General features: G+C 43.9%; 2 protein-coding genes across 4 annotated transcripts in view; one reads left to right on the top strand and one right to left on the bottom strand.

Moving 5' to 3' along the window:
• Parvin (beta-parvin) overlaps positions 1 to 10,672 on the bottom strand; it is a 411,519-nt gene extending 400,847 nt beyond the window's left edge. Inside the window, exon 1 of the mRNA XM_076828505.1 lies at positions 10,663 to 10,672. The gene's annotated coding sequence lies outside the window, so the exon portion shown is untranslated. The remainder of the gene's footprint in view (positions 1 to 10,662) is intronic.
• The window catches only part of LOC143377201 (uncharacterized), a 187,819-nt gene that overhangs the window by 99,440 nt on the left and 64,791 nt on the right, over positions 1 to 23,588 (top strand). The window lies entirely within an intron of this gene.

Below are 23,588 nucleotides of genomic sequence, written 5' to 3'. Positions count from 1 at the left end.
CGATGCGGAATCTTATTATGATTCTGCACGCAAAATTTGAAGTAAATTGGTTGAACGTAGCGCGAGTTTTTAGGGCCACCGTTTAGCCGTCTAAGATCGAGAGACTTTCGGACATGTATCCGTAACTTCCGAAAAACAATAGTTTTTTAACTGAAACTTTTTTTATAAGTAGTTCATAATACTATGTAAACATAGTTAAAAAACGGAAAAAACTGCATCAAACCGTTGACTTGTAAAAAAATCCACAAAATGTATACATTTTCCGAGGGTTCAAACGGGTATACCCCCTTAAGCTTCAGTGGAGGAAGAAAAGTAGATGCTGTGTATTTTAATCTTAGAATCCTTCGAAATACGCAATTAACACGCGATTCCTCGAATTCGATTTACTACTTTCGGCGAGCTTAAGAATTCACATCATTAAGAGCGAAAGTTTACCCCAAAAGGTCTGGGTAAACTTTCTAGGTAAACTGGGGACCTTAAAAGTGTCAAGATTTATCTGTTTATTCTTGTAGAACTTAATTCTGTGTGCGCCACGAGTGCGACCGGTTGCTACGTATAAGATAAGGGGTTAATAGAAACCTCGACGCGTCCACGCTCGTGTAACCGAAATAAAAAAAAAAGTGCAAAGCGTGCACGATCCCGAGAGTGGTTCCCTCGAAAAAAAGCCGTTGCCCCGTGACTAACCCGTTTCTTGAAAAAACACCGGGCCGGGTCACTTGCCCCCCCCCCCCCCCCCGGTGGCCCGCCGGCTGGTCCGAGCGCGTCTAAATTCCAACGGTCAAATTCCAAGATAGGATTCGCGTTCTGCCTGGAACAGGCCGTATCTCATCTTCCGCGACGCAAAACAATATCGAAAAAACGAGCCTAAGAACGAAACGTCCGCGCCTAAAGTAGTTTCATGCCCGTGTGTCCTGAGCGCGACGCGGTTTATAGCCGGCCGCGACGCCTGTGATTTATCATAAACGTAAAATGCTTCTCCTGCGCGCTTTGTCATACGGCTTTAATCGCGACCTTTAACGTCCGTGCTACGCCTGCGCCTCGAACTAGCATTCCGATAATAACGTTCCTCATCCGTGTATCGAGCTGTCCCGAGATTTCCCTACGGAGCCCAGCCGATAACTTCTGCCCATTAACTTCCTTCATCTTTAAGCAACTGCTACATAGAATCCACTGGCACGGTCGCGTAATTGACGATCCAGCACGCGGTCAACAAAACATAAATCGACACACTTTAAGAAGCTAATGACGATCCTACGAAGCCGGATAACTAAGAGAGTTTGAACTCCTGCTCGAAGGTTTCGCGGAATAAATGGAGACGCTTACCCCCACCTCCCGTAGCTGCCTCTCTTCGACAAGTCCGTCGGAAAAATGGCCTCGGAGGAAATAGAATTGCGTTCACCTTCATTCGTATCCTCGGTTCCCAAGCGGGGCCTTAAAAAATCCGTTCCCCTTAAGTACCACCGTTACTTTCGCCGGTACGCTCGTACAAGCCCCGAGATATCCCGATACTACTCGCGATACGCTTGTTCCCATCGCGCGTCGAACGCACGTCCCGCTGCACGCCGAAGTCGCCTCGAGGTTTTCCGGGCAGAGGCGAAGGAAGCGCGCGTCTGGCTCGTTTCGTGGATCGCGCGCGCGCGCGCGCCGTGAATTACGAGGATAAGAGAAAGTCTCGAGAGGCGACGGCAGGTTGAAAATATTGCGGGACAGTTGCCGCGCGTATACCGCACAAGGCGACCCCGCCGGCGTGAATAACAGGAGCGCGGCGACGCGCGGTGGGACGCGGAGGGGTTAGCGTATGTACGGGGTGCGGAAACCTTAAAAATATCCGTCGAAACGAATGGCAACGAGCCACGCGGCGACCAAAATAGAAGTTCAACGCGCGATCTTTGAACGATACCAACTCCCCCCTTTCGCGGGCCGCTAGGACGAAGGACATATTCCCCGATCGGTGCTTGTTTTGTAAACGGGACCTGCGCCTGCCGCGGCGATCTATTTTCGAGCGGCGGCCCGCAGCCGTGAGGGGGGCAACGCGAGACCGTCTATGGTTGTTTTTGGACGCTCACGGAGTGATGGAAGCCTTGACAGGGGCCTCTCCCTCTTGCTCGCGATAAAAGCAACGCGTTCAGACGAGTCGAACGAAGCTCTGGTCTAGGGAATTAAGGGGTTATGCGTAGTCAGGAGGCCGAAAAGAGGCGAATATTTGTGAATTTTTTTTGAAGAAGCGGAAGCGTATATTTTTACAGAACTTTTTGCGTTTAAAAGAGCAACATTTAAAGAACATTTGGTAATTTTTTCGTGGAAAAATATTTACGTTTATAATAAAATAACAAGCGACATCCAAGAAGCATTTTTAAAAATTTGGTTTCGCGGTGAGCATTACCATTCGGAACCAAATTATTTAAAATCAAAAAACAAAAAAGATTTCGTTAGTATATTAATGTATCCTCAGGTTGACGGAGAGAATTTTCCGAAATATTAAGTTAAAACAACATGGCGGCTATTTAAAGTTGAAATCCTGATTTTCTCGCGTGATTTTTGCAGGAAAAAATCAGGATTTCAACTTTAAATAGCCGCCATGTTGTTTTAACTTAATATTTCGGAAAATTCTCTCCGTCAACCTGAGGATACATTAATATACTATCGAAATCTTTTTTGTTTTTTGATTTTAGATAATCTAGTTCCGAATGGCAATGCTCAACGCAAAACCAAATTTTTAAAAATGCTTCTTGGATGTCGCTTGTTATTTTATTATAAACGTAAATATTTTTCTACGAAAAAATTACCAAATGTTCTTTAAATGTTGCTCTGTTAAGCGCAAAAAGTTCTGTAAAAATATACGCTTCCGCTTCTTCAAAAAAAAATCACAAATATTCGCCTCTTTTCGACCGCCTGACTAGGCATAACCCCTTAAATAATTTTCTCCAGTTCTTTGCAACGCGTTGGCGTGTTCACAACGTTTACACTTCTTAGAATCTAAAGGGGATCTACTATGCTATATTATACAAGTTTGTTTGAGACACTAGGGACGTGTGGTGAGGGAAATGTAGGTTTGAAGGGTCAAGGAGAGGGATATAAGTGCCTCGGCAGTCAGATGATTTACTCTCTGCTATCTGCAGTAGGAACAACCATAGAAAATATCACTGTTCATTCAGTTCACGAGTGGAAGACTAATATAGAGCTTCTAAAGCTTCTAATCACTGCCTCGTGCCCCGGTCGTTAAAGAAATATCGCGTCCCATTTAGATCCGTCTTTCCACTAACAGTTCAGTCACTGTTCACGACGTATTAGGACGTCAGTTCTGTTTAACGCACTTTGTCATTAGTAATTGGATCTCTCGGTATTTGTCGATCACGGGCTCCGAGAATTCTCCCTCTGCTACGATTCTCGCCACCCTTCGCGTTTCTCCCCCCACCCCTGGGCAATACATACGCTCCAAGTTAAATATTTGAGTCGATATTTCTTTTTCTTCTCGCTCCCCGCCCGCGTCTAATCTCATCCCCTCCGTCGCGGGCCCAATAACAGGTCGCTCTTAATTTGACTTTCTTCCGTTTTTATCGTTTTTTCTCTTCCAATAAATCTGCAGAACTTACCCCATTTGTTCGGCGCGAGCGCCCTTCGACACTACCCGTTGCTCGTCCATTAAACTTTAAATAAGCGTTGTGTATTTGACATTTTTAATTCGAGCTGAGATTCATGCGCGACAGAAGCACATATAGAAATGCATTCGTAGTTACTGTTTTGTTTACTTACCTCTTTATTCTTCTATCATCGATGCAGCCAGAACTTTCTTTTTCACCCTTATTAACAAATCGTGACATCTTTGTGCATTTGCAAAATTTGTAAATTTACAGAAGTTAATTTGTGTATTTGTAGAGTTCAGAAAAGAGTCGCATCGGGGAGTCGACTTTGGCGGAATCGGTAATGCGGCCTTAAATTCATAAGAGAAGAGTATAGTTTTTGTATTGTTACCCATTTCTATACGAGGATTAAGGGGTTATACCTAGTCGGGCGGCCGCAAAGAGGCGAATATTTGTGAATTTTTTTTGAAGAAGCGGCAGCGTATATTTTTACAAAACTTTTTGCGCTTAAAAGAGCAACGTTTAAAGAACATTTGGTAATTTTTTCGTAGAAAAATATTTACGTTTACAATAAAATAACAAGCGACATCCAAGAAGCCTTTTTAAAATTTTTTAAAAATTCACGATGCTGATTCACTTGACCCGAAACCTAATCACTGTTTTCTACTTAAAATAATAAAAAATAGTAAAAACTCTAAATCCAGAGCACAATACGGTATCTGTTTTTGTTATTAAATAAGAACTTTTGCTGCAAAAACTATTCTCTGCCCAATTATCGAATACTCTGTTCCCTACCACAATCAACTAAACCACGGTGGAGAAATCATGAGTCTCTCATTTTAGAAATTTTTCGTTGCTTATGCTGCGCTTTGATTAGCCGCAAGCTCGTGCAACACTCGCCTAAATGTTCAAATAACTTAGAATTATTTTGTTGTAACTATACTACAAACGTGACGCTCATAATAATAATAATAAAAATACGAAATGAGTAGAAATGGGGATGTGACCAAAAATTGGGACATTCACCTTATAACACCCCCAGAGTACCGGCTCCAAACGGAGCCCAGAAAACGGACGTCCTCAGCGTCGAGGCGATGTGCGCCGAGGCACGAAAAGAGACAAGGGAAAAGACAGAGAAATATTGGGGTGTGTTTGAAGGATCCGATTCCCCGCGGATTCCACTTGTCAGCGGCCATGGTTTCTCTTGATTCCTCGATTTTCCTTCGCGACACCTTCGCGCGTCAGGGTAAATATTTGATGTGATTTTTCTTCCCACCCCATGTTCACCCAACAACCTTCGGATTCCAACCCCCCTTGTTCCACCATCTCACCGCGCCATCTCGCCGCTACCCCTCGACTTTTATCACGTTTTCAATGATAATCCCCTGGCCCCTCCCATCGAATCCGTTCCCCGTTCGGTTTGTTAAACTTTCACGCCGACTGTCTGCCTAGCCTCCGCTTTCCACTCGTTTTTCTCCGCTAAAAAACCAAGCCACCCTGTTCCCGCGTCTTCGCGGAGGGAGTTTGGCGTCGTGGGGCGCACGTGTGCACCCCCGCGAAGGGGAATATGACGTCTTAACCGTTCCAAGGGTTGCAGAGCTTTGTGCGTTCGTTGGAGGGGGTGGTGTGTCGCGTGCGCGTGTGGCACGCGTGTATCATCGCCGTGCCACGGCTGCCGCGAGGTTCTTCCCCGTTTATCTACCCTCTTGTACGCGGCCAGAGCGAAACGGCCCGATAAGAACGGCGATTCGCGCGTCCACCGGCCGCAGATAACGCTCGCGGGAGGAAAAAAAAAACACGAACGTTTACGATTCCCGTGTCCGTGGAGGAACGAGGCAGCCAGCGTTACAAAGCAATTGCCCCGGCGGACAGGAAGGGGGCGGGCTGGCTGTCTTGCCTATGGAAATCCGCTGCTGTGCTTTGCATGCAAAAAGGAACCTCTGCTGGCGCTGAAACGGGGCGTTGCGCTGCGAAAATGGAAAATTTAATAGGAAATATGTTGATCCAGGTAGCGAGCTAGGTGTTTGGGATGTGGTTAGATTTTTGGGTGGCTGGGGGTAGGTGTGGCGGTGATGCTTAAGGGGTTATGCTTAGCCAGGCGGTCGAAAAGAGGCGAATATTTGTGAATTTTTTTTGAAGAAGCGGAAGCGTATATTTTTACAGAACTTTTTGCGGTTAAAAGAGCAACGTTTAAAGAATATTTGGTAATTTTTTCGTGGAAAAATATTTACGTTTATAATAAAATAACAAGCGACATCCAAGAAGCATTTTTAAAAAGTTGGTTTTGCGGTGAGCATTGCCATTCGGAACCAGATTATCTAAAATCAAAAAACAAAAAAGATTTCGTTCTCCTCGAAGCAAGGAAATTGTAGCAAATCAGCTTCGAGGATCCTCAAGCTAGAAGCCCTGAACATTCCCCCTCAGAAATCCCCATCTTCCCCTAAACCACTTCAAAATCTCAAAACTCAACATATCCCCCTCAGCAACCCTCATCCTCCCAGAAACTCTGTAACGTCAAAAATCCTTATCAAATCTCCCTCCTTAATCTCCGCTCCCCCTCCCACACACTACTCTAAAATCTCGGAAAACTCGATAACCCAGATACCATCTTCAAGAATCCCTGTTCCTCGGAAAAATCTCACCACCTGCCCCCTCCGTTCTCATGCCATTCCCCTTTCCACACAGAATGACAAACCACCCCAAACAAAGAGCAACGAGAAGTTGCGCTCTTCCGCAGCGTGCTCCACGAACAAAGCAGCTAGAAACTCGAGCAGCGATTCGCCACAGCGATTTCCTCAGGGATGCTTAATATGCCCCGCTTCATCCTTCATCGAAGCCTCTCGACTCGCGGCCGTAACTCTCGTCCGCGGAGTTCCATCCCCTCGCTCTCGATCGAGACAATCTCGGGGGTGGAATCGAACCGCGAGGCCCCGCTCGGCGGAGCCGTTCTTCCCTCAGGAGTGTCGTTACCCGGCAGCCAACAGGGCGGACGCGGCGCGAATTTTCGATCCGCGTTTTACATAACGCGCGACGGCGGCGTCGATCGCGACACATGGGGCACATCTCGAGGAGGAAATTTGATGTACTAACCGTTCCGGGGGGTTACGAGGATGCGTGTATTGTTGGGGCGACATCGTTCCGCATCTGGTGCTCGCTTTTATTCGTGATGGAAACGGCCTGGGCGGTGTGTTAGGGCCGCATCACGCGAGACGCTGCTGTTATTCGTAATTGGTGTTTTGGATGCGTTCAGTCGGTGGAGATGGGTTTCGTTTGATAGGGGTACGGAGGTATGTGAATTTCTTTGATACAGTTGCCTGTCGCGAGATGCAAAAGTGACTCGTGTGGAAAGGGCTTAAGGGGTTATGCCTAGTCAGGCGGTCGAAAAGAGGCGAATATTTGTGAATTTTTTTTTAAGAAGCGAAAGCGTATATTTTTGCAGAACTTTTTGCGGTTAACAGAGCAACATTTAAAGAACATTTGGTAATTTTTTCGTAGGAAAATGTTTACGTTTATAATAAAATAACAAGCGACATCCAAGAAGCATTTTTAAAAATTTGCTTTCGCGGTGAGCACTGCCATTCGTAACCAGATTATCTAAAATCAAGAAACAAAAAAGATTTCGTTAGTATATTAATGTATCCTCAGGTTGACGGAGAGAATTTTCCGAAATATTAAGTTAAAACAACATGGCAGCTATTTAAAGTTGAAATCCTGATTTTTCCTGCAATACCCTTGACAGATTGGAAAATAGGGTCATTTTTATGATTTTTTTTTCATGTAAAAAACGTCATATTTAGAAATGAAGATATTCACTTTGTTGTGTATAGATTAAGCTGCATTCCATTAAAAAAGAAATTTGATATCTTAAGAAATGGTGCCGTAGCAGCTCCTTCTCCTAAAGCGTCTTCATGGTTTCAGCATTTGCGTAAATACCTCAGAGATTACTAGACCGATTTCAATAAAATTTTGCACGAATATTCTTAAAACTATATTTAATACATACTTGTCGAGACGATTTTTCGATTAGTGTCTGAATTTGTTTTTTTTTATTAACAAAAGAAGACTCGAAAATTCTTATTAACAAAAGAAGGTCGAAAATCAGACACTTGACTTTTTAAGTACCTGCCAGTTTTAAAAAAAAATAAATTTTTTCTAAATCAAGCATTAAGCTGGGGTTACAATTCTGGTTGACTAGGGGAGGGTGTTATTGTGTTTTGGTTCTTCGTGAGTTGTTTGTTGAATCTGGTGCTAGGTTTGGTAACTAGAGTGGTGTAGGATTTTTAAGTAGATAGGGGGTAGTTTTGATATTGGATTTTGTTACTGTGTAGGGCGATAGAGAACTTGCAGGGGTATTCTGCAGTTTAGACTTGAAAGAGGGGGATTGTAAGTGGTAGCTGTGATCCTGAAGGAATTCGTATCTTATTATCTTGTAAGATGAATGAAAAGTGATATACCTCGCTAATTACAGAATAATTATATGTCACCGATTTAGAGGGAAATATAATTTTAACGAGTAAGTATGTTTCACATAATTTTTTGCTTAAATGATGCAGTGATTTGGAGCTATTGCACTGGTTCACGCTTTTAGATTTGCATCGTGAAAGGCACAGGTGTCGATGATTTTTTGAGTGACGAGTAAAGATTACTGCTTTTTTTACGAAGGACCTGGGAGGAAATTGGGGATAGGAAGGGTAGGGTGCAGGAAATTCGGTTGACTAAGCGCCAGCTTAGATAAATCAATAACCAGCCTTTTTTCTGAGGAGCCTGAAGCCACAAAAATTGCCCCTACGGCAACCCTTCCCAAATATCGAACTACACGCGATCGTATCGAGGAGAACAAACGAGCGTTTTACTGGCATAGTGTCCAGATAACGTTTCCCAATAGGAGGGTGCAAATGGTCGGTCTATTCAATCAGGAGTCTGTCTCTGAGACAATAATTCCTCGTTAATTCTGAAATTTTGCATTAAACATATTTAATTAAGAAAGATTCACGAAGTCGTCGCATAAATAATTCGTGAAAAAAAATTATAATGCAGCAATTGCAAGTATCCTATAGTATCAAGGATTCAGGTATTAGCATTTTCTAAAATTAATACCGTTCAGACATAATAGTGAGTTTCACAAGATGTAAAAAAGCAGATAAGAAACAAATGAGTCCATGCGAACCACCCAGTAGTAATGCTTCGATACTAGTCCATCTACCAACCCCGAAACTAGTCTCTATCCACTCTTCTATTCGATTACGTGCATTTGAAAATTTTAATACTGCTGTACGTATTTATAAACACTCGACTCGATCCATATATCAATACTCTAGTCCTTCAAATTATTATAAAATAACAGACTATTTTGGGTCAGAAAGACCCGAAGGCTGCAATAGGGTCCTACTTGGGTTAAGGGGTCACTTCGGGATCCTACTTAGAGGAGATATCCAAATTGGAGTAGAGATCCCAAATGGAGGAAGGGCCTGACTTGGAGGAGAGCTCTCACTTGGAGGAGAGGTCCCAAATGGAGGAGGGGCCTGACTTGGAGGGGAGCTCTCTCTTGGAGGAGAGGTCCCATTTGGAGGAGAACTCTCACTTGGAGGAGAGATCCCAATTGGAGGAGTTCCACTTGGAGGAGAATTCTCACTTGGAGGAGAGGTCCCAATTGGAGGAGAACTCTCACTTGGAGGAGAGGTCCCAGTTGGAGGAGAACTCTGACTTGGAGGAGAGGTCCCAATTGGAGGAGTTCTACTTGGAGGAAGAGGTCCCATTTGGATGAGAGGTCCCACTTGGAGGAGAGCTCTCACTTGGAGGAAAGGTCCCAATGGGAGGACAGCTGTCCTTGGAGATGCAACTTAAAGGGGATGGGTCACTTAGAGGACAAGTCCCACTTGTACAGCAACATAACCAAACCCCAGAAATATCATATGCACCACTCAAATAGATCTCGCATCGCAATACAATCTCAGCCAAACACGATACAAAACCCTCCGCAACCCCCAAACTTTCACACCACACATGCCCCCAATCCCACCCACAACCCCGAAGCGTCGCAGAGCCCAGGGGATGACCACCGCCGTAGGCTCGCATCGTTTAACGCGGGTCGAGGTTAGACTCGTGTGACACAGTCTTCGGCTTCTTATTAGTCATAGGCAGCGTGGCCGTAGCGCAGCAACGATGGGTCGGCGAGAACCCCTCGTGGACAACGTATCGAGTGTACACCCTGATGCATACACGCGCGCAGGAGCCCTGCAAGGGGGGTCCTATGCGAGGGGGCGCGCCCCTAGCCGTGGCACCCCGCCTGTACACCCTGGCTAGTGTTTCGCTCGCCGCTTACCCGTTCGCCTCATCCTCGTAGACGCGCTAACAAAATAACGAACCTCGTTGCGTCGCGTCGGTTCGAAGTGTTTCCGACGCCGGTCTGCGGTTTTCGCGCCTTACGGGGGAAGAAAAGACGATTTCGCTCGAAGAGTAGCTGGAGGAGAATCGTGCAAGGTGGAGTGACGACCTAGTTCTGGATTACTAGCTTCTGGACTTGGAAACTTGTTCGTGAAGGGACACCGGCAAGCTCAGAAAGACACTTGGCTTACTACATCCCTGAGGATCCTGTGTTGAAGAATAGATTTATAAACACTTATTCCCACAGCCTATTTATTGCCTCGTCTAGTGATGCTTCAAGGGCGGTGCTCAATTTTTCCTTGAATAAGTGTTAAGCAAGTTTCTCAAAAATACGCCTACCTAAACCCGTAACTCGTTTTCTCACCCCCGTCAGGGTCCACTAAAGATTAAAGATTCCCCCAGAGACAATTGCAGAAAGAATCTAAACCAAGAATATTCCACCTTGGAGGGTTGAACTGCTGCAAAGCCACCCTTTCATTATCAACACTTCCACTCATCAGGTGCCAAAGACACCCAGCGAGTTTCAAGTCATCATCCAAAGAGGTCGTCGAAATCATCGCGTGACCTATCTGCTCGCTGACACCGAAATCTGTGCGGGGGCGGCCTGTGGGGAAGATCGAGGATAAGGGTGGCGGAAGGACGCAGTCCTTATCGATTGGTCCCGCGGAGCATTTTTCGTCTCCGTGCTTCGTTAAGTGGAGAGAACGAGAAACAGTGGGAAGCGCAGAGGGAGAATGGCGAGCAGCTTGGGCCCGTTCGATATCGAGATTTATGTGGCGAGGGGCGGACGCGGACAATAATTCGCCGCTCGGCGGCGGCGATCATGGAGGCCGTTACTGACACAGTGCTTCCTCGCGTCGTGTCGTCCGGACAGGAGAAGCCCGTTCCCTTCGAGTTCCTGAAGCGCCGTGCACCGCCGAACAATGAGGCGTTTGTCTCACACGCGGTTTTACACGGCCGAGCGCGTACGATGGCACATGACCAACGTGCAACACTCTCGAATAGGATTCGCGAGCATCAGGTAATCCTTTTTCCCGTCGGTTCTGGGTGAAGCTCTAGCGATGGGATCGCGAGATGCGCTCTCTCACCCTCCTCGAGATTTTACTTGCGTAGCCTCGGGGAGGGGGGGGGGCGTACGGTTACAGCGAGTAATGGATAAGCGAGACATGTGGTCGTCGACGTGTACCAAGCAATGGTGAGGTTTGGAGGAGTTCGGAGGGGTAGCGTTGAACGTACGTAGGGTAAACTGCACTAATGCTGGCGCTGCGCTATTTAATCATTGGCACTCCTGATTAAAAGGACAAATATAAGAAGTACGAGCTTAGAAGCTACTTTTTTACAATTTCTTATCCTTCTTTCGCTGCAACACTGCAAACTCCAGTAGTTGAACTACGCACTTTACATCTGGCAACACCACAAACTGAGACAAAGCGCTGAGTTTTATGTGTTTTTTTTTTTAATTTTGATAAGGAGCAGGTAAGTATATCTTGTCGCTTTATAACTGAGTAATGGATTGAAATAGAGATTTACTAAGTGTCGTTGGTATTTAATAGTGAATGAAATAGTCTGTTTAAACGGTTTTAACTTCGTTTTTAACTATATATGTTTCTGTTTATAACCTCAAATTTTAGGGTGCCAATGATTGTACTTTTATGCCTACTTTTATTATTCATTGAATATTTTTAACGTAAAAGACTTAGTAGGTACTCAAGATGTTTTATTTTAATGAGAAATCCAGAATCATTGATAATAACTGAAAATTAAGACCATGTAAAAACTTCGCGAAAAAATATACGTATTCCAATTGGGATTTCCGCTGAGGGGGCCAATTATTGTACAGTTTACCCTATATAGTTGGTTGTTGCTGTTTCTGGACGGTTGCTGATGTGGAGGGGATGGCTCCGCCCACTTTTGTGGCTTCTGCTTGGGCATGCGCGTTGGAGGCCCCCACTATTGGTTGGTAGACGCGTGCGCGGGAAGCTTTATGTAGGGTAGCAGCCTAAAGCAAATAAAATCAACAGTGTTGTATTTTATTACCGATAACCCTGAAATACCGAAGACGCAGCATCTCTCCCATAATTACCCTGTTTGTAGTGGGTCGGGGAATGCATCATTTGTGATTTAATATTTTTTAAATGCGTAGAGCCGTTGATGTTTTGGAACGCATTTTGGGGACTTGATTTATAATTGTATACGTTCATTTGGGAAACGGCCTGACGTGCAAGTTTGGATAGATAGGTGGCACTCCATTGTGTTTAGAGTATGTCCACTTGGAGAAGAAGTGTCGCCTTCTCTCGTCGTCAACTCTTTTTCTCCTACGTACAGTAAAGTTTACAACTTTTAAAATCGCATAACTTTTTCCGAATTGTTCCAAACGACACGAGTTTTTTTTAGAAGCTAGTAGGATTAGTTTGCCAACTGACGCGTTTCGTCGTTTTGAAAAAAATACAATTGGTCGGAGTAGCAAAAAAAAATAGTAAATGTCGTTTTTTAAACATTTTTTTGTGAGCCTGTAATGAAATTTCGAAAACTTCGTTTGTAGATTGAAGTCAGTTGTATGCATGCCTAAAATTTCATCAAAATCGGTTAAAGTTGCTCTGAGCTATAAACGCTTGAAGATCATAGAATAAGGTCGAAAATCGCTGGTTTCGGGAATTTCGCGATTCGTAAGCATTTATAGCTCAGAGTAACGTTAACCGATGTTGATGAAATTGTATGCCTGTATACAACTTACTTCAATCTGCAAAGGGTTTTTTTTTATTTTCATTACAGGCTCGCAAAAAAAAAGTTTAAAAAACGATATTTACTATTTTTTTTTATATTTACTATTCCGACCAGTTGCATTTTTTTTTCAAAACGACGAAACATGTTACTTAGCAAACTAATCCTTCTAGCTTCTAAAAAAACTCATCTCGTTTGGATGAATTTTAAACAAGTTAAGCGATTTTAAAAATCGTAAACTTTAATTCGTCCGCCACTGTAATTTCATGACTTACTGATTTCCAACTTGAGACGTCATAGTTTGAATAATTCTCATCTAAGGCGACTCGTTCCACTTCACCACTTCCCTCAACCACCCCTATATTAATTACATTCCAACTTCAACCATCTCTTCCAGAAACATGTCAATTTCAATACCACCATTTAACTTCTTCATTCAACATCGACGCAAAATTAAAACCCAGAAAATTACTTTGCCCCAAGTATGTCAAACGGAAATAAAATTATAAACCACACAAGCAAAGACAAATGGACTACAAATAACATCAGTTACGTTGAAAATTAACAGCATCAGAAAAGCTATGACCGGAAATTATAAAACAAACAAGGAATGATCAAACGAACCGCGCAGCATCCAGTATCATACACTAAGAATAACATTCCCCTTATAGTTAGGCAGTTAGTAGAGCTTAAGCGTATTCCAGTTAATTCATTAGCCACCCCCGTGCCTCGAAGGGCTTTGTTAGATCCGTAAAGTATGCAATAAGAGAATTTATTCCAGCTTCCGCGGAGGTGCGCGCTCGCAGGAGCTTGGAATGGCGGGCGGACCCGCGAGACGTCCTCCGTATTAATATAATCCCATGATTCCGCTGGATATTCCGCTTGTAGTCGCTTCACGGTCAGCCGTTCCAGTGTCAGTATCAATTACTTTACCCTTGTCAGCCGGGTTAACCCGTCCTTCCCGTGTCAACATCCACACCGGAGCGTATTTACGTAAAGAGAACGGATGGCGCGTTCGATCCCCTCTCTCCCGAGGGTGGACCGTGGCGGGTTCGGGAATTAAATCTGACGTCTTAACGCGAATTAAAACAGATTTATCGCCCGCGAGGCGCTTGGAGTTCCAGTTTGAGTGTAACAGTCCGGAGTTATCTCTGGATTTTGAGGTTGATTGAAAGGGTGGATTCGTAATGGCGATATGGGCACGGAGGTGGGTATTATCGGGGGGATAAGTGTGTTAATGCAGTGTTTAGTAGGCTCAGTCTTGCGGCGGAGTGATGGAAATATTGGGGGGATAAATTTTGGTGGATTTGGGTTGAATGAGGGAAAGAGATAGGAGGGAGGAACTGGAGGGAAGAGTGGAAGAGACTTTTCGGGATCTAGGGAGGAGGAAGTTGAGGGAAAGATGGTGGAGAGAATTTAAGGAGAATATGGAAGTTGAGAAGTGAGATGTAGGGGGGAATGAAAGTGAAGGGGTGAAGATTAGAGAGATTAGAAATGGTGGGAAGAGTGCTAAGATAAAATGTGGGGAAAAGTCGAAGACTTGAGGATATAGGGAAGGAGAAGATGGTGGAGAGAATTTAAGGAGAATATGGGTTGAGAAGCCAGATGTAGGGGAAAAGGAAAGTGAAGGGGTGAAGATTAAACAGATTAGGAATGGTGGGAAGAATGTTAAGAAAAAGGGTAGGGTAGAATGAAAGACTTGAGGGTATAGGGTAGAGAAAGTTGAGGGGAAGGTGGTAGGGAGACTTTATGGGTACTAGGCAGTCGTTCCTGTCCAAAATGTAGCATTTAGGATTCAATTAATTACAAAGAAACAAATTGAAACTGGTTGCATTTTGTAACCTGTATTTAATCTAGGTAGAGGTTCTAGATTTCTGGTTGCATTTTGTAACCTGTATTTAATCTAGATGGAGGTTCTAGATTTCAGGTTGTATTTGTAACCTGTATTTAAATAAATCTAGGTGGAGGTTCTAGATTTCTGGTTGCATTTGTAATCTGTATTTAAATCTAAGTGGAGGTTCTAGATTTCTGGTTACATTTTGTAACCTGTATTTAATCTAGGTGGAGGTTCTAGATTTCTGGTTGCATTTGTAACCTGTATTTAAATAAATCTAAGTGGAGGTTCTAGATTTCTGGTTGCATTTGTAACCTGTATTTAAATCTAGGTGGAGGTTCTAGATTTCTGGTTGCATTTTGAAACCTGTATTTAAATCTAGGTGGAGGTTCTAGATTTCTGGGTTAGTTCTGTGGCATGAAGTTTATTAACATCCTAAGTACTTAGAGCTGTTACTTTTTGACCCGTCGGGTACCCAGCTACCCGGAACAACTTCAAGCCACTGAATGTGGTATTGTTCGATCACTTGGCTAACATCAAATAATACCACAGATAATAAAACATGCAGTTCCTAGAAGTTGTTTCGGGTAGCCGGGTACCCGACGGGTCAAAAAATAAAAGCTCTAATCCTAAGCTTTAAAAAATTTGTTTGTTTAGTCAAATGTATGCATTATATATGACGCTACGTATGAATCACAAAAGTGGCTTTTTAAAAAAAGTTTCTTTTGTTATGCAGTGATAACTCAAACACGGAGGTTTCAATTGAGTCGAAACAAATTCGAGCATCTTCGCAAAATGTGTAGTTTCGGGCCAGACCTAAATTAAAGTTAATCAAAACTCATCTTTTTTATGAAAATAAACTAAAACCCCACTGAGACCCCATTGATGAGGTTTTACCATCCCCCAAACCCGAAAAGATGGGGTCTTAGTTTATTTTCATAGAGAATAACAGTTTTCATTATCTTTAATTTAGGTCTGCTCCGAATCTACACATTTCGTGAAGATGCTCGAATTTGTTTTGAATCGATTGGAACCTCCGTTTCTGAGTTATCACTGCAAAACAAAAGAAACAATTTTTTTAAAAAGCCTCTTTAAAGATCCATCTGTAGCGCCATATATAATGCATATTTTTGACTAAACAAACAAGTTTTTTAAAGCTTATGATGCTAATAAACTTCGTGCCAAATAACAAGTCTCAGTTTCAATTGGTTCCTTTGTAATTAATTGTAACATAAATGCTTCACTTTAGACAGAAACGACTAGTATGTACCCTTAAGGAGAACATGGAAGTTAACAAGACAGATGTAGAATAAAAAAAATAAAAGTGAAGGGTTGAAGATTAATAAAACGAAACTACTGGAAGAACTATCAAGAAAAAGGATCAAATAAATAGCGAGGGTGGAGATTAAGAAAAAACAAAAGAAGGACTACGAAACAGGGGAGGTGCAATACAGAAAAGAAAATACCAGAAGTGCCAAACACAAACAGCAAAAAAACAGAGAGAAAAATGTCCCTTTCGTGCCATGAGGCATCAAGACAGAATCATAGAACTGAAAAAGTCTCACAATCAGAAACAGTAGAATAATCTTTCCACTCTCACTCAAGAATCCAACGAAAGGCACCCTTAATTTAATCCCACGACTGGCACATTGTATCTCCCCATGAAGTGTTCACACTCCAGAGGCTTCCACTTGGTGAGTGGCTTTTGTATATCGAACAAACGCCGGCCAGGTGGATAGTTTTTCACGATCGCCGATCAGCCGCTGCCAAAGGGTTGAAGTTAATCCCCCCACGGTTTGACTTAAGCGCCGTCAGGGCGCTGCAACGTTCCGGCCTCGCTCACTCATCCTCTCTTCCGTCTTAATTCGCAACGAATAGGCTGCTGGCCCGGCGTATGTCGGAATCCCTAAATCAGGATTAACGACGAGACACACACCGCGCCGTAATCCTTTGCGCTGGCAAACTAATGTCTCGTTCACGCGCGCCCGATGTTTTGCCACGCAACCCAACCCCGCGGAGTAATGGCGTTTCCGCCAGCTCTCGCCAAGGCACCGGGGGGACCCTCGGGCCCTCGTCGCGTGTCCTACGAGCCCGTTTAGTCACGCGGCGCGTAGTTACGCGGATGCTTAATATTAATTTCGCCTTAGACGCGGGTTAAAGGTCTACGCACACACGTCAGGTCCGTGACGGTTAAGTGGCGCCAGTGTTAGTGGTAAAAAGTACCCTTTCGCTGCTTTTCGAAGGGAGGAATTCAGACTCGCTCGTGGCAGTTACTGGCGCTGAATCAAAGGGACCATTCGCACTGATCAATTGCGGAACTGATACGTCGATCTTAATGGCACTTCCCCTGGTTGCACCGAGTAAAAAACGTATGACGTATCTATATGGGTCATGAATGTACAAAATCAATTTTCTTAAACACGGGGGTTCATACACAGTGGCGGATTTAAGGAAAAAGTCGTGGGTGCCTAACGTTCTGAGGGGCCCATTTTTCAGGAAAATGAGGAGGTAGTTTACTAGAAACGGGCTAACAAGGGGAGGACACCATGTGGTACTTAGGCACCGATTTTGATGAGCCTTGGCACGATGGATCTATGTCGAAAATAAGTAAATAGGTGTCCCAGCTTTTCTGCCAATGAGCCCTAATAATAGAGATGTTTACATGGAAATTATTAAAAATTTCATAGTGGCTGTGGGGTTTTAGTGGGTAAAAATCCCTGTAATACTTTTACTGCAAAAACTATTTTCTGCCCAATTATCGAATACCAATGGTGACCCTGTTCCTTAGCACAGCCAGCTAAAACACGGTCGAAAAATCATGAGTCTCTCATTTTAGAAGTTTTTCGTTGATTATGCTGCGCTTTGATTAGCCCCAAGCTCTTGCAACACTCGCCTAAATGTTCAAATAACTTAGAATTATTTTGTTGTAACTATAGTACACGCGTGACGCTTATAATAATAATAAAAATACGAAATGAGCAGAAATGGGGACATGAGCAGAAATTGGGACATTCACCTTATTTGAATCACTAAAGCCAACTTTTTTTTAACTATTAACACGTTGACTGCCACGTCACCGGTTGACAGTAAAGTTTCTGATCGGGCCGCGTCACGTGTTTGAAAAGATATTTCGCAGAGGAAGTAACAAAACTATTGGATATTAATTAATATAAACTATATTTATTAATATAACTTAAATTTATAATAGAATATTTTTTAGTATAAACTGTTGTTATAAAAGTAATACGAAAATGGTTTATTAAGAAAATTATGTAGAATGCAAAACTTTCAAACAAATTTCACTTTTTCGTTCCACCCTAGTCCTGAACCACCCTGTATATCTGAAGAGACTCCAGTAAGATATTTAATTCCCCACTTTTGTACTCCACGTAAATATAATCAGATTTCATTGACCACAATTGACGAGTCCTTGTAGAAAACACTGTGTGTGCCAAAATTACCATTTTCTTTCTATCGAAAAATGTTCTACGTACTAATAGTAATACCTACTACAGTATCGAATTTGATTTTTGGCACTTACAGTGTTTTTTACAAGGACTCTTGAATTACAAACTTCAAAGAAATCGAAGAGAAGCAAAGAATTGATTATTCCCATAAAAAGGACGTCTAAACTTCCGCCTATTTCATCAAGATTCCATCGCCCGGCCGTAAAAAAGCGATACACCGCCGCAGGCCCCCAAAAAAGCCGCTAGACCCCGCAACGACACGTCCCCGAAGAATCGTTTTGTTCCAGGAGACGCGCGCGGGGTGTTCGACTTCCGAAACGCGTCTCGCTCGATCATTTCTCTCGAGTAGACGTCCCCCGGGGGGCAGCGAGGTCCGCGATGATCCCCGCCGGCCGGGTACTTGGTATTCAGACGACGCAGCTCCATCGAAACTTGAGCGAAACTTCGATACCGCCGCGGGAAAACTGTCCGTCTTCTTCGTCCCCCCCAGCCGCCGCTTTCCCCTTTCCCTTTGTGTCCCTGCGGAAAGAAACAAGGGAAAGGTGGGGGCGAGAGGGGTGAGATGGCAAAAAGAACCGTGTTCTTTGGGAGGAAAATCGATTGTTTCGCGCGCGTTGGGGTAACTTTGGTTTTCAGAGCAGTGCTGGGGGATAGTTTGTTGGAACAGCGTAACAAGTTTATACTGTAGATTTGTTGCTCTATTTGGAGTTGGATTTTGAAGTTACGTCGGAGTTTAACATTCAAGTTGGAGTTTAGAGGGAGAGAACATTTTATTTGTCAACTTGTTGCTGATTTCATGTTCATAGAAAGGGGAACATTTATTTTGAAATAGCCTGTACTACGTGGATCTTGAATATTACTCGAGGTGTGCTTGCTTCCGTCCCCTACTTTCTGGGACTGAACGCGCCGTGCACCGATCGCGCCAACCGACAGGCAGCGTAGTCGGGTTGCATGGCTGCGGGCGCAGATTGCACGGCGCGCGACCGTCTTTCCAGGCTGACGAGAACAAAAGTGCTGCTCCTTTTTACGCGAAAGCTCGCCTCGATTCCGAGCCGATGGTTCTGAACCCTGTGGGTGTATTAGAAATAAGAAACAGAACGGCACAAACGGCAGCTTTCGATTAATCTTGATTAAGGATAACGAAGGTGTGTATATCTTTTGGAGCACCGCATGTTCCGTCTTACGGGAACAAAGGGGGGCTCAGAGCGAGGCAGAAATTCAGCGACCCTTTATTACTAGGCAATTGCTTACCGTCGAAGTCTCGGGGAGCATTTGCCTGCCAGATGTCTAATAGGTGGCAATTCGGCATCGTGCTATTTTTTTCGACACTTCGACCGTCCTCGCTCTGGGAAAATCCGTTGATTGCTCTGTCAGCGGGTGGTGTACGGTAACTTCAATACGGTACATACCGTCGACCACCGCTGACTCGCGGGACAATACGGTCATAAACCGCGACCCCGGCGAGACGCTCCGGCCGATCAACCTAGCGAGGTTTGTTAGCCAGATGCCAGGTTTTTCCTCCGCTACGTCACGAAGAAGGAGAGGATTCCTCCTCCATCACCGAAATCGTGGAGGGAAGGTTCCTCCTCTTCAAGCAAGGCTGAGCCAATCAGGCATTTTGGCGCCTCCCAAAAATCAGATGTCTTGTCCGCCTTTGACATCGAAAAGCTGGACAAGACCAGAAGTCAATGATTTCGGGAATAGTACGGTTCGGTGTTTTGATGAGGTCAGCATTCGGACCATCGGCACAAGCAGAGCTAAACTTCTCAGATCATCGTTCAGATCAGAATCGACACGTAATAATTTAAACAGTCACCCAATATTAATTTGGCGGGTGATAGATCGTCCGGCTTATACGCGTACCAACCGGTGAATCGAGCCTTACAACCTCGAAAGAAAAATTCGATAATTTTCACGCGTGTGCCGTGCGAACACCGCATAATGGTAAAGAACTCTAACTATAATCTTTTATCATACTTTAACGAACCCTTACAAATGTCGAATCCATCGAACAAATGTATAAAAAATTGTTGAAATTTCCGGACAATCTTTGCCAACCTCTCCCAAGAAGGTCTTCGCTCCCTCCTACAGTTCTCTCCATCCATCCCCAGAACCGCCCTTCTTCGACCCATCAACTAACAGCAATAACAACACCTTCATAAACTGACAGACGTCCCAACCCACCCCAGCATCCCCCGGATCTAATCCCAGCCGCAACGAGAAGCCACGAGTGTGCACCCTTAATTCGGTGAAAGCCCTCAGCCAGAGGATCTCCGTAACCGCGCCGGGGATCAAAGAATACCAAACGACGTAAATAAAGTTGCAGAGGGAGGTAAACAATCCTAAAGCGGCCGGCAGAACGAAGGCTGACTGGGAACGAGCACCGAAACCGCCACGGAATCATTAATCCTTCGAGGAGGGGGCCCATAACTTAATTTTACGTCCTGAATAAACCGACCCTGCGCTAGGGAGGCTACGGTGCTCTCCTTCCATATTTCGCTTTACAGGCCAGGCTTATCGTTTCCCACAGCCTGTTGACATCGACCGTTGTCTGTCTGTGCCTGCAGCTCGTCGAACTCTTCTTCTTCAAACTTCTTTCAAGTCTGCCGCAGAGTGTTGAGAAGGTCCATATAGTAGGCACGAGGAAGGTTCACAGATCCATCGAAGTAGAAACACGAGCTGCGTACCTCGCTTTGGTAGGGAATTAGGTAGATTTTGATATCTTACACTTCGGCAAGGAGACTACTTTTTAAAACGAAATTGGGGCAGTAGGATTAACAACGTAACAACATTCTTGGGGTAGATTGTAATAGCTTTTAAAGATACTTGTTAACAGCTGCTAAATCTGATTCAAAGGACCAAGACTGTTGATCGTTTAAGTCCAGAAGAAAAGTTGATTTATTATACGTTCTGTTGTCTACAATCCTTATTCACTTTTTTATTACACTCCACCCCACCTGACTCTACTGTGCAATACAGAATTGTTTGTTTGTTTGTTTTTATTGTTTTCCTGTGTTTTAAGCAGGATGGGCGTTTCAAGCTTATTTTTGCTTATATTGCCCAACGAACTATAGTCACACATATTTTTTATCCCTCCTCTCTCCTTCGGGTCCCAGCAGCAGCAGCGCACCGGGAGAAAGGTGGTCACCCATCTTTCCCCAGTACACCGCCCGTGATGCTTAACTTCGGTGATCTAACGAGAACCGGTGTTTTCCATCGCGGCTACGGCCGCTGGTGCAAAACAGAATTATTACTATTATATAGAAATTGGTGGTGGAGGTCGAAACGCCCTCAAGTGGCGAGTACGGAAGTATCGCTACAAATGCTACAATACTGTTTCTGATTGCACGCACTCTCTACCCCTTTCGCAGGCAACTCAATTTCACTCACCTATTCCCAGGCGTTCTGATACTACAGATACTTCTCCTCTCCCCCTCAAAAACCTTCACCAACTCAACTAATTTCCAGCTAACATCCGCGGTTTCATAAACACTCCCTCCCCTTCGACCCACCCCTCCACTCATTCACAATCCGCAAATACCAAAGACATATGTCAAGCAGAATCCAAAAAAAGGGTAGCGAAGACCCTGAGAACCCTGAAAACTCCCCAGACCTCACCTTCTTCGCGCTGTTCTGCCAGGGGTAAGTGGGCGCACAAGGTGGGGTGGCGGTCGGATCTCGAGGAAAGGTGAATTCTACCGCTGTGTACAGGATTCCTGTCACGATCAAAGACGCCGGGACCGCCGTAATGCCGAGGCGGAAAAGGTCTGCTTGGTATTCGAGGCGCGAGCTCGCTCGGTATAGGAAGGGTCGTGATTGAATCTGCCTGGGCCGGCCACGGTCCAAAGAAACGCACCCCCCTCCCCACCAACATTTATATCCCGCGGGATTCACCCTCTAGTCTAACCCACCACCCCCGCTACGGGAACAGTTTTATTATAGGGAACGCGTTGACCATAACACGCGAGGACCCCACCCCCCGCGGCTCCTACTAGTCACCCCTCTGCGTTCCTGCTTCCAGGCGTCCCACAGTGGCGAAATTTTGCGATTTTGTGGCCAAAACTACAGAAATGAAATTTTTTAATTTTACAAATTTAACGCAATTGAAGAACTATATCCATTTTCGTGGTCAAAACCTGAAGAATTATTTTTAATATATAAAATTCACCAGTTTTACGTTCTAATATATGAGAAATTAATTTATCCGAAAAACAGTGCTTACAAAAATTACGAACAATAAAATTTTTTTTATTATTTACATTTATACACTTGCTTCTTTGTTAGAGCATGCCTCTGCTACTGTGCAGCAGGGCGTAGCAGAAGGGTTATCGCTTCTGACGACAAACAAACGTACATAATACAAACAATCAAACAGAGGATCGAAGCTGAATAAAATCGTTTAAAAAAGAATAAAAAGGCTTGTGATGTATAACATGTGAACCAGCCTCGGTCACAGTTAGGTCGTATGTTAGACAAGACACACTGGATCGTGTTTAAAAAAATGCATATAATTACAAGATTAGCAACTATTAGCGATTAATAATTGCATTTATAAAATGAAAATAGTCGAACGTAAAATAGGAATGAAAATCATTGCAGGATATTATGGGATTCATAACTATTTTATGTATTGAAAATTCATTCTTATATGAAAAGGTTATTTCTAAAACACTACTTTAAAAATTGTATAAATTACGCATTAAAAACCGTAACATAATTATTTTGAGGACAAAAAGATATCTTACGCACCACGAGGAATTGAATCCATGCCTTGAAATTATTTTCAGATCTTTGGATAACACAATGTAAGTGTTTGAAGCAACTTGAAAATCTGGATTAATTCTTTGCGATCGGTCTAACCTCGCATGAACATAAACATTTGCGAGTCTATACGAGCTTTGTATTAAAATATTTAACAGTAAAATTGGTGGCATTTGATACTCATATTAGTTCCTCAATTGACATTTGCATTTATTTTGTTGAATTGAAAAATTTATTTTTGTGGTTTTGGTCATAAAATCGCGAAATTTCCCCAGTGTGCGTCCCAGCAACGGCGAGGACCTTCCTTCGAGTCTGGAAGAAATGCTTCACGCGTCCTCCTCCCCTCGACGATCATCGTCGCTGTAGGAACCCCGTCGTTTCTCCCTCTCGGCCGTAGCCACGCACGTCTCTTGCCCCCCATTGTTGCTATTTAGGTGGACCGTCACGGGGATATTGTTTCGGAGGTGCTTTTGTCTGACGAAGATCCTTGGGGTGTGCGGGGGTAATAAGGAGAGATGTGGAGGGTGGGATATAGGAACTATAATTTTGAAGAGATATTAGGAGTAGTGGGCCGACTCGAATTTCTGGCTACATGCGCAGAATTATTTGAAATACTTGGATTCCATGGAAAACCTGATTTATGATCTTAACCCTTAACTGGTATACTGTTTTTGGCAAACGTGGCTGGTATACTGGGGTCGTGGCAGACCCCAAATAAAAAAGGACACAGAAATTTGTAAAGTCGACCCTGAATCAACCTCTATGAATATTTTGTTCTTAGGTAATGTGTAAAATAATAGAAACCTAGAAAGTTAAACTATTATTATAAAATTAATTAGG

Source organism: Andrena cerasifolii, chromosome 1 (genome assembly GCF_050908995.1).
Source record: "Andrena cerasifolii isolate SP2316 chromosome 1, iyAndCera1_principal, whole genome shotgun sequence".
In the NCBI taxonomy this organism is placed as follows: Eukaryota; Metazoa; Arthropoda; class Insecta; order Hymenoptera; family Andrenidae; genus Andrena; species Andrena cerasifolii.
The sequence above is the reverse complement of the archived record's forward strand: the minus strand, read 5'-3'. Positions and strand labels throughout refer to the sequence as shown.